At 42.0% G+C, this 15,109-nt stretch overlaps 1 long non-coding RNA gene across 1 annotated transcript; it reads left to right on the top strand.

Moving 5' to 3' along the window:
• The first annotated feature begins 10,711 nt into the window (after positions 1–10,711).
• LOC143494163 (uncharacterized) lies at positions 10,712–12,823 on the top strand. The gene is made up of 3 exons (XR_013125560.1): positions 10,712–10,738; positions 11,108–12,521; positions 12,686–12,823. It is a non-coding gene; the product is annotated as an uncharacterized LOC143494163 (long non-coding RNA).
• Positions 12,824–15,109: the final 2,286 nt, after the last annotated feature.

The raw sequence follows: 15,109 nt of genomic DNA, 5'->3' as shown, positions 1-15,109 counted from the left end.
CGGGACGGTTACTACGTCATGGGGACGCAGTGACGCAGGACGTCGCGTTCGCGCGCCGACACGTGAACCCGCACGCGTGACGTTGTATTTACTTATTTATTTTCTACGTTTTACAATACCAAGTGGAATAGTTCGTGTGGCCTCTTATTAGAATGCAAAATTACGGTGGCACGTTTTAAACTAGAAAACATAGTTAGGCTTAGTTTACGACAGCTTGTGGTATTTGTGAATATTATTAAATATGTGTCTACTTCACGGTCACAAGCGAGTAATCTTGTTGAATCTTGTTGACTTGACTACAGTGTTTAAAGCTTCATTTGGAATAGGCTATATATCCTACTTTAAATATTTACAGTTCCGCAAAAATAAAATCACAAAGTGCCACACGATGGCAGTAAAGTTGTATAAAAGCACTATGAACGTGCCTCACCATCAACTATTTAGTTTTTTAGGACTGCTAACAAGCGTTTGCCAATACTTGAGCTACATTTTCAAAACTCTAAACACAGCGACACATACCTCATAGAAATAGCTAAATAGTTAATAATAGTTCTTAACTAAATACCAACTCTGCATTTCACAATGCAAACAAAGTTGCCTCTATAAACAGCAACTTTGTTAATACACAGCCAACCTGGTTCAGTATCCAATCATTCTTTCAAACGCTCTATTCGAGATGAACATAAGGTCAATCACTGCACAACCACTGTTGATGGCATTACAGTAACAGTATTACATGTAATTAGGGTGAACAGACGTCCTCTTTTTCCCTGACATGTCCTACTTTTGAGACCTAAAAAAATGTTTTTTGAATTTCAAAATTGTCTGGGATGCATGAATACATGTAGGCCCTACAGTGCAAAAGTGTTTACAGCGTGCACGTGTGTAACGAAAGTGTACGTATACGGAGGAGTTAAAGAAAAAAAAACGTTCGACACCCCCCCCCCCCCCCCCCCCCCCCAGCTCAACGTTCGACACACACACCATCCACCGAAATCATTCACCGATACACCGATGACCCCCACCCAGCACAAAAGGTGTCCTCCTTTTCACAAACCCAAATCTGGTCACCCTACATGTAATATTTTACTCTCTCCCAGCAAACAACACACATTATACAGTAACATCTGTTGTTTTCTTTTAAGTCAGTTCTTTTTTACTGTAAGCCGCTTCATTTAGACTTTTTTCCCAAATGTGTGCATTTTTGGCAACACACTGTCTACACAATGAGTGATATTTACTGTTAGGTACTATATGGAATGTAGATTAGACAAAAAAGGAGTCAGTAACAGTTTTGCAGTAAAGGTTATACAGTAAAGTTTATTTTACTGTATTAGGAACATCACTGTAAATTGTAGCCTAACCCAAAAAAGAATTACCATAATTGTAAACATAAATAGCCATGGTACCATATGTGTAAAAATACACATATCCAAACAAAAAGCCACACAAGGGGGAAAAAACAGTATACAAACTGAACAGTCTTGTTAGGTCTAATCTAAACGGTTTTCAGCAGTTGGCTACATGTTTTCATCCACATCACATCTGATGTTGGCCCTTGCCATGCACCTGGGATAGAAAAGCTTGGTATGCCTTATTCACCCCTGGCAGTCTTCAGCTGAAATGTCTCTGCAGCCGGGATCCATTGCATCCAGAAGGGACATTTGGTCATGGGGCCGATGATCATACACCTTCCACCTCCAGACTGAAAAAAGTTCCTTAGTGGTGTTGAGGAAAGGCGAGATGGGCGGGAGGAAAAGGGACATCACTCTTGGATGGTCTATAAACCAGTTTGTGATGACATGAGAATGACAGAATGCTACATCGTCCCATCACAAATGTCCTCGTGTTTTCTCCCACCTGTTCCCTTTCTGCTTCTGGAACCAGTTGTTGGTAGAGTTCATTCAAAAACGAAAGAAGGAGGTCACTGTTATAGGGACCAATCTGGCATTTGTGAAGGACCAAACCAGCACTTGAGATTGCGGGACAAATTGTGATATTTGCTCCTCTCTGTCTGTATTTCAATTATCTGTATGTGCAAAACATGTATTACAGTAATAGCTTTTCACCTGCCTTAGTTTTTGCAGAACTTTGCATTTTATATGATATTTAAGGTTTTGAACCTTAGGTTTTAATTTTTGACATGCTGTGTGCAAGTATTTGTAAATAAGATGAGAATGATCTAGAATTTTGTTATTGGGTAACTGAAAATGTAAGCATTGTAGAAACATGTAAAATGACTGCACTTTGTGCAAAAACAACATGAATTGTACTGTCACAACACATGTTGTCACAATGCAGCTTTACAATCGTATGGGTCCAAATCCCTAATGAGCAAGCCAAAGGCGACAGTGGCAAGGAAAAACTCCCTATGATGGTGGGGATTAGGAAGAAACCTCGGGAGGACCAAGACTCAAAAGGGAACCCATCCTCCATTGGGCGGCCCGTTAGCACAAGTCCGTGGTCGCAGGGTGGTTCTACAGTTCTACAGTAATAGTTAAGGTTCTTGTTCCCCGTCCAAGTATTCAAAGTCCCTTCGGTGCAGGTGGTGGGCCTCAGGTAGGAGCTAGCATCAGCATGACCTCTTGTGTTTCCAGCCTTACGAGGAGTCATGAACAAATCAATTCTCTAATTCCACTAGAGTGTAGCAGTAACAATTTAATGAAATTCTTTAATGATAAGATTGATAAAATTAGGAAAAAAATTTGTAGTGTTATCTCAGAGCCTGTCTGGTCAACTCTGATGCCCCGTTAGAGTCCTATATAATTGTATAGTCCACTGAAGACTGATGTTGAGTTTACTGTGTTTAGAGTTTTGAAAATGTGACTACAGATTGGACAAACGCATGTTAGCAGTCGTAAAAAACTGTGTATCACCCCCCACACAACATTTTGAGTAATTGTGATGAGGTCAGAGATCTGTCTCACACAATATGGCATCCTAGAGACTGGACTTATGACAAATGTCAGTGGGGACTATTCTACGGCTCCGCCACTAGGTTTAACATTGTTAGTGATGCGTCTCTACATGATCTCTTTTATTTTTGCCAGCAAGTTTGAGGAAATTCCTGGGAAGGAGTTTTACATTCTGAACCTGGAATGTCCACCTGTGGTTATACTATAGTTCACGTTTGATCCAGATATGTAAGTTTAATGAGGAAACCATATACTTCATATAGATTAAACTGACCTATAGTTGCAAAACAAAGGTTAAATCTGACATCATGAGATGGTTAGCAGGGCACCTTTTGCACTTCAAGGCATTCCCTTCAAATGTAGATTGAGAAGATGTTGCTGAAACTTTGATCAAGAAATGCCTGTCCATCTTGTGATTTAATAGATCAGACTTCACAAATTGTTAGGCTAGCTATACTTTCTTGTTGGTGCAAGTATTGTAATTGTCTGATTCAGTGTTTCAAATGTTTTCTGTGAAAGATTTTGACTAAACGTCTTTTCGTTTCAGAATTGACATGGACTTCCCAAGCTTCTGCTGCTAGTAAGCCTGTTTAAATTACGTTATTGTGTCATAATTACTGGGAAACTGCTGTAGCACCATTGACACATCATCTTGTCTCAATGGTTGGATGGATACCTTGGAGTGTAAATACTACTAATTGTTATCTGTTCATCCACTTTAAAGGCAACTTGATAAGAAAATATTAATGTTTGGTTGTTTTTGTTGAAAAAAAAAGGGAAAATCGAAATGTGAATTAAAAAAATGTATTCTAATAAAAAAAAAATTGGGCCTCTTTTAGCAATTGTCAGCACATGTGGGGTTATTGTGTGATACTATTACTTCACTCAGTATGCAGATTCTAGGCCAAAACAGCAAGCCGGATTTGGCCGTAATATTTCTTTAGGGTATTATGAACGGCGTTTTTAAAAATTTTAATTGGAAGCCTTGAAACCATTTTTTCTTGAGGTTTTCTTTCTAAAATAACAAATCCAAATGTAAAGACATCCGGACAACACTGGTCTAATGGTGTAGCATACATTATTGTAGGTTTGTTAGAGATTTCTCTCTCTCTCGCTTTCTTTCAATCTTCCCGTCTCTCATTCTCTCACTCTTTATGATACAGTCACACCACCTACATGCTCACTAATCAAACACAAAGGGGTACCGAGGGATTGATTAGTTTGCCTGTGTGGGTTTACTGCAGAATAGGCGACTGAACGCAACATTGCAAGGTTAGAAATTAGCAAAGGGATCTTGAACCGCAACCAATTATCTCTTCCCTGCTTGGAGCGTCAGTGCCATCAGACTGCACTAAAACCAGTACCACTCTGCGTCAGTGCCATCAGACTGCACTAAAACCAGTACCACTCTGCGTCATTCATCAGACTGCACTAAAACCAGTACCACTCTGCGTCATTCATCAGACTGCACTAAAACCAGTACCACTCTGCGTCATTCATCAGACTGCACTAAAACCAGTACCACTCTGCGTCATTCATCAGACTGCACTAAAACCAGCACCACTCTGCGTCATTCATCAGACTGCACTAAAACCAGTACCACTCTGCGTCATTCGTTTCCGTTGTCTTCACAGCCTCTCCGGACGTTTGTCAGAGTCGCCTTGTTCAATTTCCAAGCTTATTAGGAACTCCAGGTCAAGGATGGGTAGCTATGATCGGGGACCCACTGAATTTTTATCCTTAATACCAGCGTCTACAGAACTGCCCATTTCTGTCACCAACAGACATAATCTGGTTTTATGTGACAGTAAGAAGTGTATTAGTGTTCATCACATGTTTATTCTCACCCAAGTAGAAGATACCTGTACCCATTTTCATCTGCAAATATCAAAAATCTGACATGTCAGCACATGGCACGGAACGTCATCTTCAGACATCTGTGTCATTGTCACACACCTTGTGATGTGGAGTGATTAGGAGGCAGACACAAACACTGAGAAGAGATTTATCTCAACAGCATCTGGGCGTAAGTCTCTCCTCTCAGGCCACCTCCTCTCTGAGACCGATCTCATCCCTGAGACCAGGAAATGACGACTCGCTGTCACGTGATTGCATAAGAATTTAAGCATGGCAGATCGCGAGATCACTCCTCTGCGTTCGCCCCCTACTACAGAAATAGTGCACTATATTGTGTCAGCTAATGGTAAATAGTACACTATTTCTGTGATAGGGAGCAATTTTGAATGCAACAAAGGGTTATATTATATTATATATATATTTTTAGCAAACATCACATACATTCATATGCAAAAGTTTGGAAACCTCTTGCCAAACGGAGTTTAATTTATTATATATAATATTATGAATTCATATTTATGTATAAATGAAACTCCGTTTGCAAATGTTTGCACATAACTGTATATTATAACCATGTGTAGGAATAGCGAGTTTAAATCATTCTTGCTTTCACTCCTGTATATTACATATTGTAGATAATAAGTAAAAAGTAAAAAAAAAAAAAAAAGACACTTTTCTAGGAAAAAGGAGTCCCAAAAAGCATGCAGACACACAGACACACACACACACACACACACACACACACACACACACACACACACACAGTGTACAAAACAAAAGAGAAAAAAACACATTTTCATTTATAGCCTTATCAATTGTTCGTCAGTCCAATTGGCCTGCTGTCAAGTAACCTTTGTTAAAAGTCGAACGCTAGACACTCAGATTTGTTTGGTAAACGGCACCTGTTATATTCCAGTGCAATACCGCCCCACACCAGTAGCTGGCGATCAAGATAATACAGGACCTCATTTCTGGGCCCACAGATGAGCTAAGCATCAGAGGTGAGATATACGGCCAGACCCTACTCGATTTATTAGACACAGATCCAGAATCATGGGCGTAATCACAATTACAGTTCAAAAAGCCATGGAACAAGGAAACAAACAACATGACTGACAGGTGGAGGCAGGGCTAGACGTGACATACTTGTGTCATCATCAAACACCTGTGTCATCATCAAACACCTATGTCATCATCAAACACCTGTGTCATCGTCAAACACCTGTGTCATCATCAAACACCTATGTCATCGTCAAACACCTGTGTCATCGTCAAACACCTGTGTCATCATCAAACACCTATGTCATCGTCAAACACCTGTTTCATCATCAAACACCTATGTCATCTTCAAACACTTGTGTCATCATCAAACACCTATGTCATCTTCAAACACTTGTGTCATCATCAAACACCTGTGTCATCGTCAAACACCTGTGTCATCGTCAAACACCTGTGTCATCATCAAACACCTGTGTCATCGTCAAACACCTGTGTCATCGTCAAACACCTGTGTCATCATCAAACACCTGTGTCATCATCAAACACCTATGTCATCGTCAAACACCTGTGTCATCATCAAACACCTATGTCATCGTCAAACACCTGTGTCATCGTCAAACCTAATCTTTTTAGCTCAAGTAAAACAGCATAAATTTTTTTTTGCTCTTGAATTCTAGAAAAGGTTTTTCAGGCTTTACCTAGGCTGAAGTAAGAAATCCTTGGCTTAAATGTTTCTTGTTTTACAACTCATCTTAAAAGGATCACTTGGATCTAATTTTAACAGGCTAAATGGTTCCTGCATGCTATATCTGTAGATGGCCAGTGGTGACCTGATTTGCCCTTCAAGAGAATGTCCTTATATGGTTTGGCTATTAACATATAGCCCTGGCAGCTATCCAGAAACAAATATGGAAGTCAACGAACCTCAGACCATATTACGCTCGTATCTAATTTCAATTGAGTAAGAGCACATTTCATCCTCCTTTGACTTCCGCTTCATGTCATTTACGTTTTGAGAACTGGAATTTTTCACGGTTGAATGACAGTGTCTTCTAATTTCCGATAACGTCTTTCAATTAAATGCTATTCACTGGCGACCCTCGTGAGTCCATAGAAGCTGCAGAGTGGAACTGTGGGAACACTGTTCTGGGGAGAGAAGATAAACCTCTATCAAAGAAACTCTACCACTGAATTTACCACCAGAACATGTTTAATGGATCTGTTGTAAGCTTCAGTGAGTGTGTTATTCAGAATGCTGTAAGCGGTGCTTGGTGCTTGTCTTTTGGTCAGAGCGTTTTTGAATTGGTACGTTAAGCACCGTTGTGTTCAAAAACAGCGGTGCACTTCGTCCCAGTTTCATAGATTTGCTGAGCGTGTGGGGTGGACAGTGTTAATTTCGTTGACGAATAATTTTCGTCATAGTTTTCGTCAACGAACCTTTTTTCATGACGAAAACGAGACGATAACTAAATAAAAACTATGCGAAGGGATAAAAACGATGACGAAATTAATGGACATTTTCGTCAACTAAAAAAAACGAGACGAAAATATTGGCCAGCGACGACATCTAATCAGACCTGATTTAGTTTAGTGAAAGGTAGGGATAAGTTAAGAAGAGATCCAATCGTAACTACTTTAGCGTACACGGATAGGCGGGACAAACCAGGTAACCATCCAATCAGAACTAACGTCTTCACATCGCACAGAACCCGGGAAGACCAAACCAGCCTGTGAACTGTGGTCACTCGTGAAATTCAACTGAATCAGCAGTGGAGAAAGGGAGAAAGATGAGCGGCGATATATGGACGCATTTCTCCTTTGACTTTGAGAAAAAGAATACGGTGTGTAAACCATGTGGGACGATGATGTTGGGAAAAATACGACAAATGAAACGACATCAGCGGTCTATGGCGTTGTTTTTACGGCACCCAGTTTTATATACAATGTAATATGCATTGTTCATAAACTACATATGCTTTTCAGGTAGAGCGGACCTACTGGTCATCAATGTTGTGTTATTGTTATGCTCAATAACTATAAGTTCAGGTCAACAAAGTTGTTTGGAAATTAGTTTTTGTATATATTGCACATACAAACAATAATATTCTGTAACTGGTTAATAAATGTTTCATTTTGTGCAAGAGTATATAATGACTATTACATCATTTATATTTTAGTCAACTGAATTCTTTGAATAATTAGTCGACTAAATTCTAATGATAATTAGTCGACTAAAACTAGACTAAGACTAAAACAAATCAAAAGACTAAATTATGACTAAAACTAAATGACATTTTAGTCAAAAGACTAAGACTAAAACTAAATCAATGTGTTTGATCGTTGTGTTTGATCGTTGTGTTTGATCGTTATTGCTAAAATCAGACCCGGCTCTCTACCTTGCGTGACCCATGTTGTCTATAATCAGTAAGGATCCATTCACCTTCGCATGGTGTGCGATCTCTCTAGTTTTTCACAAAATGTAAACGTAACGTTGAATGTTTCTAAAGTTTATTTAAATATTCAGACCACCATTTCATTATCATCAAGTTGTAACTAAACTGATTTCTTGTTACAAACAATTGATGCTCCATCCCTCTCACCGATACTGGATTACACTGTGGTTCCTAGTTTACTTGTCAGCAATCACTGATGAAGAAAAGCAATGACATTGATAAAACAGAAACCTCGCCTCAGACTAACAGAACGTCTTACGAAGAGGCTTAGTGACAAAAAATTGACAGGCCCGTTTGCGTTAGAGTTTTATCTGTGCTGTTGCACACTGGCTTGGCTGCGAGTTACCCACTTACCACCACTGAGGAACATGTTGTTTGGGTGAAACTACGTATTATGTGTAACTAATGCAGGAGGACTAGAACACAGCAATTACAGCATCGTCTCTGTTAAGGTAAGCAGTTCCAGTGAGGGAGAAGGACGGAGAGAGAGAAGGAGGGAGGGTAATGGAAGAGAGAGAATGCAGGGAGAATGTAGATATCATTAATGAAGACTTTAACATCACGACTGTACACACACACACACACACACACACAGAGCGGTGCTTTTTTGTCCGTCTTCTCCCTCTTCTCTTCTGGTTTTTTCTCTCAGTAGTACGTTCCTTATTCCTGCCCACCATGAGATTCCTGCCCACAGTGAGCTCTGTTTTAATTGTACACTCCCACAACCCCGTTTAATTCATTATTTGTAGCTCCACACAAGCCCAAAGTGTGTCAGCTATATCTTTGAACCAGCACCCCCCCCCTCTAAAAAAAAAACCCCAATCCCAAAAAACAAGCCCTATTACTAACGATCTGATTATTATTGGTGAAAGCGTGTCAGCATGCCCGTACATCTTTGTTGGGTGCAGATGGTTATGGCTGCATTGTGCTGAGATCTAAATGAGACTACCGAGGCACCTAAAGGTCTCCCTTCTGGTAACGGGTACCTGGTGGCTTTTGATGAATCTCAGGCTTGACGTCTGAAGTAGATCTCCGGCCTGACACGCACACTAATGAAATCAATGCGGCTGGGCGGTGCAGGGAGACGGAGTGGGTGGAGTTCAGGAAAGTTGTGTGATACACACACACACACACACACACGTGCATCGTACAGGTGATGAGAGATCAGTCTCCATCTCCCCCCACATGTTAATTACTGTACTGCCACCACACGCTCACGCCTGTAAACCTCACACACTCCTATAAGGTGGAAGCCAATAGGCTGGAAATAAAATGACACTATTTATACCGAATGTCTCGGCCAAAACAGGAGTGCCCCAAGGGCAAACACTTGCTCCGATGTTATTTATCTCCTGCGCTGTGGAAGTCACAATTGCAGTGCTGGTTGATTTGCATATGATGTGATTCCTTCCTGCCACTCCTGAAGTGCACACTGGTGTTATCTGACGTCTGGCACACCTGAGGCCAGGTAGCGAGAGCTTGCAGATTAACCGGTGACTTGAATCAGCTGCTTTAGAGCTAAGAGGAATGGTAGAAGTGAATATATATCATGGCTATACACACCCAGTCACTGAATTTAAGCTTCTAAAGACGACACATCCATCGTGTTACTTTGTCACACCATGGCTCATGGAAACACTCCAATGTCCATGAGTCCCCAGCAAACACCTGTTTGACCTGTTACCCTCAGGCCGATGGTACAGGCTGCTCAAAACTCGAGTAGGCTCAGGGACAGCTTTTCCCCAAGAGCCATCACTGCACTCAACAACGTAAATAATGGCAACAATCATTTAAATTCCCAAACCATGTGCAATACAACCCATGTAAAATACTTCACACGTGCAATATTATATAACATAGCTTGTGCAATATTCAATCATGGAAATAATCTACCAAACCAATTGTAAATGTGGCACTACTTATAAAACTTGTGTGTATTTATTGTCCCAACAACACCTTGGAGTAGAATCAAATTTCATTGTAATGCAAATCATAATGACAATAAAGGCGATTCTGATTCTGAACACACAAGGTCCCAGAGACAGAGGGACTAATACACAGATGCAGATGCAAAGAGAGACACACACGTTCACGTTGGAGGACGGACGACACTTATGTCCCACTTACCAGGAAGCAGAAGCCCTTGCAACATGATGCCATCAACGCTGCGATTCACACGATTTCTCCCACCTTGTCCCTCGCTTTCTCTCTCTTTCCATCTGGCACTCTCTATCTATCTATCTATCTATCTATCTATCTATCTATCTATCTATCTATCTATCTATCTATCTATCTATCTATCTATCTATCTATCTATCTATCTATCTATCGTACTAGTCATGTACATATACTATATTGCTAAAAGTATTCGCTCACCCATTCAAATTATTGGAATCAGGTTTCAATCACTTCCATGGCCACAGGTGTATAAAATTAAGCACCTAGGTTTTTACAGACATTTGTGGAAGAATGAGTCACTCTCAGGAGCTCAGTGAACTCCAGCGTGGAACTGTGGTAGGATGCCAACAAACACAGTCATGAGATTTCATCACTCCTAAATATTCCACAGACAACTGTCAGCTGTAGTATAAGAAAATTAGAATTAGGTAGATTAGGAATGGGATGTCAATTAAGCTCATATGTGAGTCAAGGAAGGTGAGCGAATACTTTGTCAATATAGTGTATATGTATGTGTGTATTTGTATGTGTGTAGTGTGTATGCGTGTATATGTATGTGTGTGTGTGCGTGCACATCTTTGTAAGGGGGGATGTGTGAGGAAGATATTATGAAGCTTTTGTTGCCACAGCAGTGACCGAGCACTTTCAGCAGGTGATATTTAACATCAAGACCATATGGAACACACTGATTTGCCTTCCTTCTAGGGGGTGGAGAGGGGCGGAGCTAAATCCAGCCAATGGCCAGATGTGGCTGAGCTGGAGTTTCCTGCCACACCACGACTCTTCCCACGAACAAATCGGACTTACTTGTTCCGTGTGATGGAGTAATTCACCCAGGGCTGTGACTGGGCCGTACCACAGATGCTGATCCGGATGGGTTTGCACATTAGTTAGTCCGCTCCACTATCACCCTGGAGATCGTTAGGGACGTGATTGGATTGGTCTCCTGCTTCAGGGCTATAATGAAGCATGTTTATTAAAGACCCAGTGTACTGGTAAGGCAGAGAGCCTCCCCTCCCATCTGCTGAGGGGCCCAAGATGTTGATCTCACCGGCCCTTTCGCTGTGTACAGACTTAATTAACGGCACTGTGCATGAGAGAGAAAAAAAGAGCAAAGGAGAGGGAGAGAGGGAGAGAAAGGAGAGACATTGCACTTTCAAATTTCTTCTTTCTGATTTGAAAATCAGACAAAAGTCGGTGAGTTAGATGCGGGAGGATGCGACTCACCCAGGGTTTAGTTCCACATGCCTGGATTCGTTAATTGCCTTGTGTCTGCACATACAATTTATTATGGAAATCAAATGGGTGATATAAATTCTAAGCGGGGCTTTTAGTCTTGGAACCTGTACACATCAAAAATCTGGCACTCTGGAAAGAGACGAAAAATGGATTAGAAAGACTCTTAAAGTTCGTGAAGCAATGTTGGGGTATGTAACTTCAAATCAATGGTGTAACTAGGATCTTCTGGGTCCCATACAGAAATATCTTGGTGGATCCCTGCTCCAGGCATTCTTTGTCCTTCAATTTTGGGTCATCATCCAGAGGTCTGGGATCTTGAGGGTCCTGCATAGTGCCTTAGGTGTTCCCAGGACTGCACTCTTCTGGATGGAGATCTCTGATGTTGTTCCTGGGGTCTGCAGGAGCCATTTTCCCAGTTTGAGCATCACAGCCCCTAGTGCTCTAACTATCACGTGAAACAGGTGCTCTCTGCTCCTGACTACACCTCAACTTCTACACCAGTTCTCCAGCACATCTGATACTCACTCCCACACTCTGCCTACCTGGACCATTAACTACTTACACTGGTTTCCAATATGTCTGTTCCCAACTCTGTCTATTTAAAGCCTTCAAACTCTTTTTACCCTTGCCAGACATTGCTACGACTCTCTCTAGCACAGCCAGCATTCTCACTGTCTGTCTGGCTTATGACCTTGTTTGTTCTTATGTATATGTCTTTCTCTGCTGTTGTCAGTCAGCAGACTGGGACTGATCTCTGGTATTGCATCTCTTGGCCTGTTATCTCGAGTTTGCTGTAAACCTTCTGTTGGATTATCCCTCTCTGAATAAATCTACCTCTTGTGAATCAGTCGAGAAGCGTTTGAATCCTGTCGGCTGCATGGTGTGTAAATAGTAAATTCTATTATTTGCTTGTTTAGTTACTATTTCTCTATGAAATCGATGCTTGTAAATCAGGAACTCTGGTGAAATGCATGCGGAATGCCTTGCACTGGGCAAAGTCATCTACTATTGATTTTAAGTCCAAAATCCTTCTTCTGTTTCCAGTGGACAGAATGCCAAGGCCACAAAGTCTCTCTAGTCTTATGAAGTCTGTTTCAATCAGCCAGCTCCTGTTTTAGTGCCCGATCTTCACAGCTACCACCAGTACACCACAGGATGTCTCCAACATTAACCCAATCGTTTACGCTAATGCCTATTTGTAGCACAATAAATAAACAACTTATTTACCTAACATACTACTGGCCAAAAACCTTTTGAAAATTTTTAATGGATTACTTTTCATAACATCATTTATCTGCTTGTCCACCACGAGTGAGATGCATTCTGAATAAAATGTGTTTAGCTACATGTGTTTTAGGTTTGGTTGTGGGACCTGATGGTAAATTACATATGTGTAACGTATTCCTTGACCCAACTGGCAATGTAGGGGTCCAGTCACTGCCTCTGGTCTCCGTGTGAGCCCCCCCCCCACTTTCAGCCCCACCCCCGGTAGTTACATCACCTTCTTCTAAGAGCAAAAGTGGAGATCTAGGATAAAATCCCATGGGTTTATAATCTGATTGATGGGGACGTGTAAGGCAGACAACATTTCCAGATCACACAGACAAGGGATGGCTTACTGCTCAACTGGCTACAAAGGATTACAGAGGAAATCGGTTCATTTTATCTGTCTGAACTGCATCTGACGCTTTCGATTTCTGTCCCTGCCCCCCACCATCACACACACACACACACACACACACACACACACACACACACACACACACACACACACGCGCACACGCACACACGCACACGCACGCACACACGCACACGCACACGCACACGCACATGCACACGCACACACACACACACACACACACACACACACACTACAGCTTCTCTGTTGCTGAATCTGGAACACATCCAAGTCATAATAACTAATTGTGTTTGATATTTGCTACATGCCTGGGAAAAAAAAGTTGACACTTCGAACGAGTTCTTACAGCTTTGGTTTGTGTCCAACAAGATTTACATAATCACTGTTGGTCTTAACTTAACCCCCGGGGTCTCTCTCTGTCTCTGACACTCCGTCTTTACTCAGCCTCTGGGTCTCTCTATCTCTCTGTCTCTCTCTCTCACACTGTAAGTTTTAACTTGGCCTATGTCAAAACTTTCTCAATTTCCCTGTGCCAATCTCACTCAGAGGAAATGCAAATGGATCAGTCCTGAAGTTTGTTTTTGACCACTTTTAACTCTCTCTCTCTCTCTCTCTCTCTCTCTCTCTCTCTCTCACTCACTCACTCACTCACACGGCCACACACAGGTTCCCAAAATGACTTTCTCATCTGCTGTCGATTGTTTATAGATTACATAGCTGTGGTTATAGATTTATATTGCACATTCGGTTACTGACATGCCAATATGGCAATGAAGCTGTTGACGTTAAAAGTCTCCTCTGCTGGAATACAGTAGCTCCTTCTCTCTTTGACAGAAAGGAGGTCTTAAAGGGGAGGTCTTAAAGGGGAGGTCTTAAAGGGGCAGACTTAAAGGGGTGGTCTTAAAGGCATGGTCTTAAAGGGGTGTCTTAAAAGGGGTGGTCTTAAAGGGGGGGTCTTAAAAGTGCGGTCTTAAAGGTGCGGCCTTAAAGGGGCGGTCTTAAAGGGGTGGTCTTAAAGGGGTGGTCTTAAAGAGTCGGTCTTAAAGGAGAGCTTCAAAGTTACTGTGGGATATGTTTTTTATTAATATCAGTTTAGTGGAATAATGAAGGTGTCTTTGCTGTGCACTTGGTAAACTTCTGAAAACAGTACACAGTAAACCATTTGTTATCCTCCACCCACGCCAACCTGCCGGCCCTCTCCACCTGTGGCCCCCCAACCCCTCCTTTGGACAGACACCTCCATAAGCATGTGATGAATGCATAGGATAACTGGCTCTATACCACCCACCTTTCAAACCTCTTTCCAAATGTTCACATCTTTAAAAACAGCAACAAGACACCCTGCCCTAATCAAGCTAAAGGACCAATCACGTCTCTTTCCTGTCCGTCAGCAAATGACGAGCCAGCGCCCCTGTCCTTCCGAAAATATCGATGCATTGAAACTACCCGAAATCACCTAGGCAACAGCGACAATTCTGGCAGCGAGAAGATTAGGCAGCCCTGGCGAGATCTCCTCATGGAGAAGCACAATGGTGGTGTAATTGCCAGAATAAGGGGGCGGCGGTTCCGGGCGGCGAGGGGCGGGGCTACCTGGCTGCCGCTGCCCGCGTGGTGCGGACGCCGCTCTGCTTCGGCCCGGCGGTGAGGGGAAGAAAGACAGAAACGTAAGGGAGTGAAAGAGAGCACATTAGAGAGAGAGAAACAGAGAGAGAGAGAGAGAGAGAGAGAGAGTCTCCCCCATAACAACTGCGGTCTAGCATGTGAGCAGACGCTAGCTGTGCTGCTAGACAGCTTTTTGTCGCCTGCCCTGTCTCCAGCAACGCTCTAAA

This window comes from Brachyhypopomus gauderio, unplaced genomic scaffold (assembly GCF_052324685.1).
Source record: "Brachyhypopomus gauderio isolate BG-103 unplaced genomic scaffold, BGAUD_0.2 sc91, whole genome shotgun sequence".
Lineage (NCBI taxonomy): Eukaryota > Metazoa > Chordata > Actinopteri > Gymnotiformes > Hypopomidae > Brachyhypopomus > Brachyhypopomus gauderio.
This window is presented reverse-complemented; position numbering and strand designations above follow the sequence as displayed.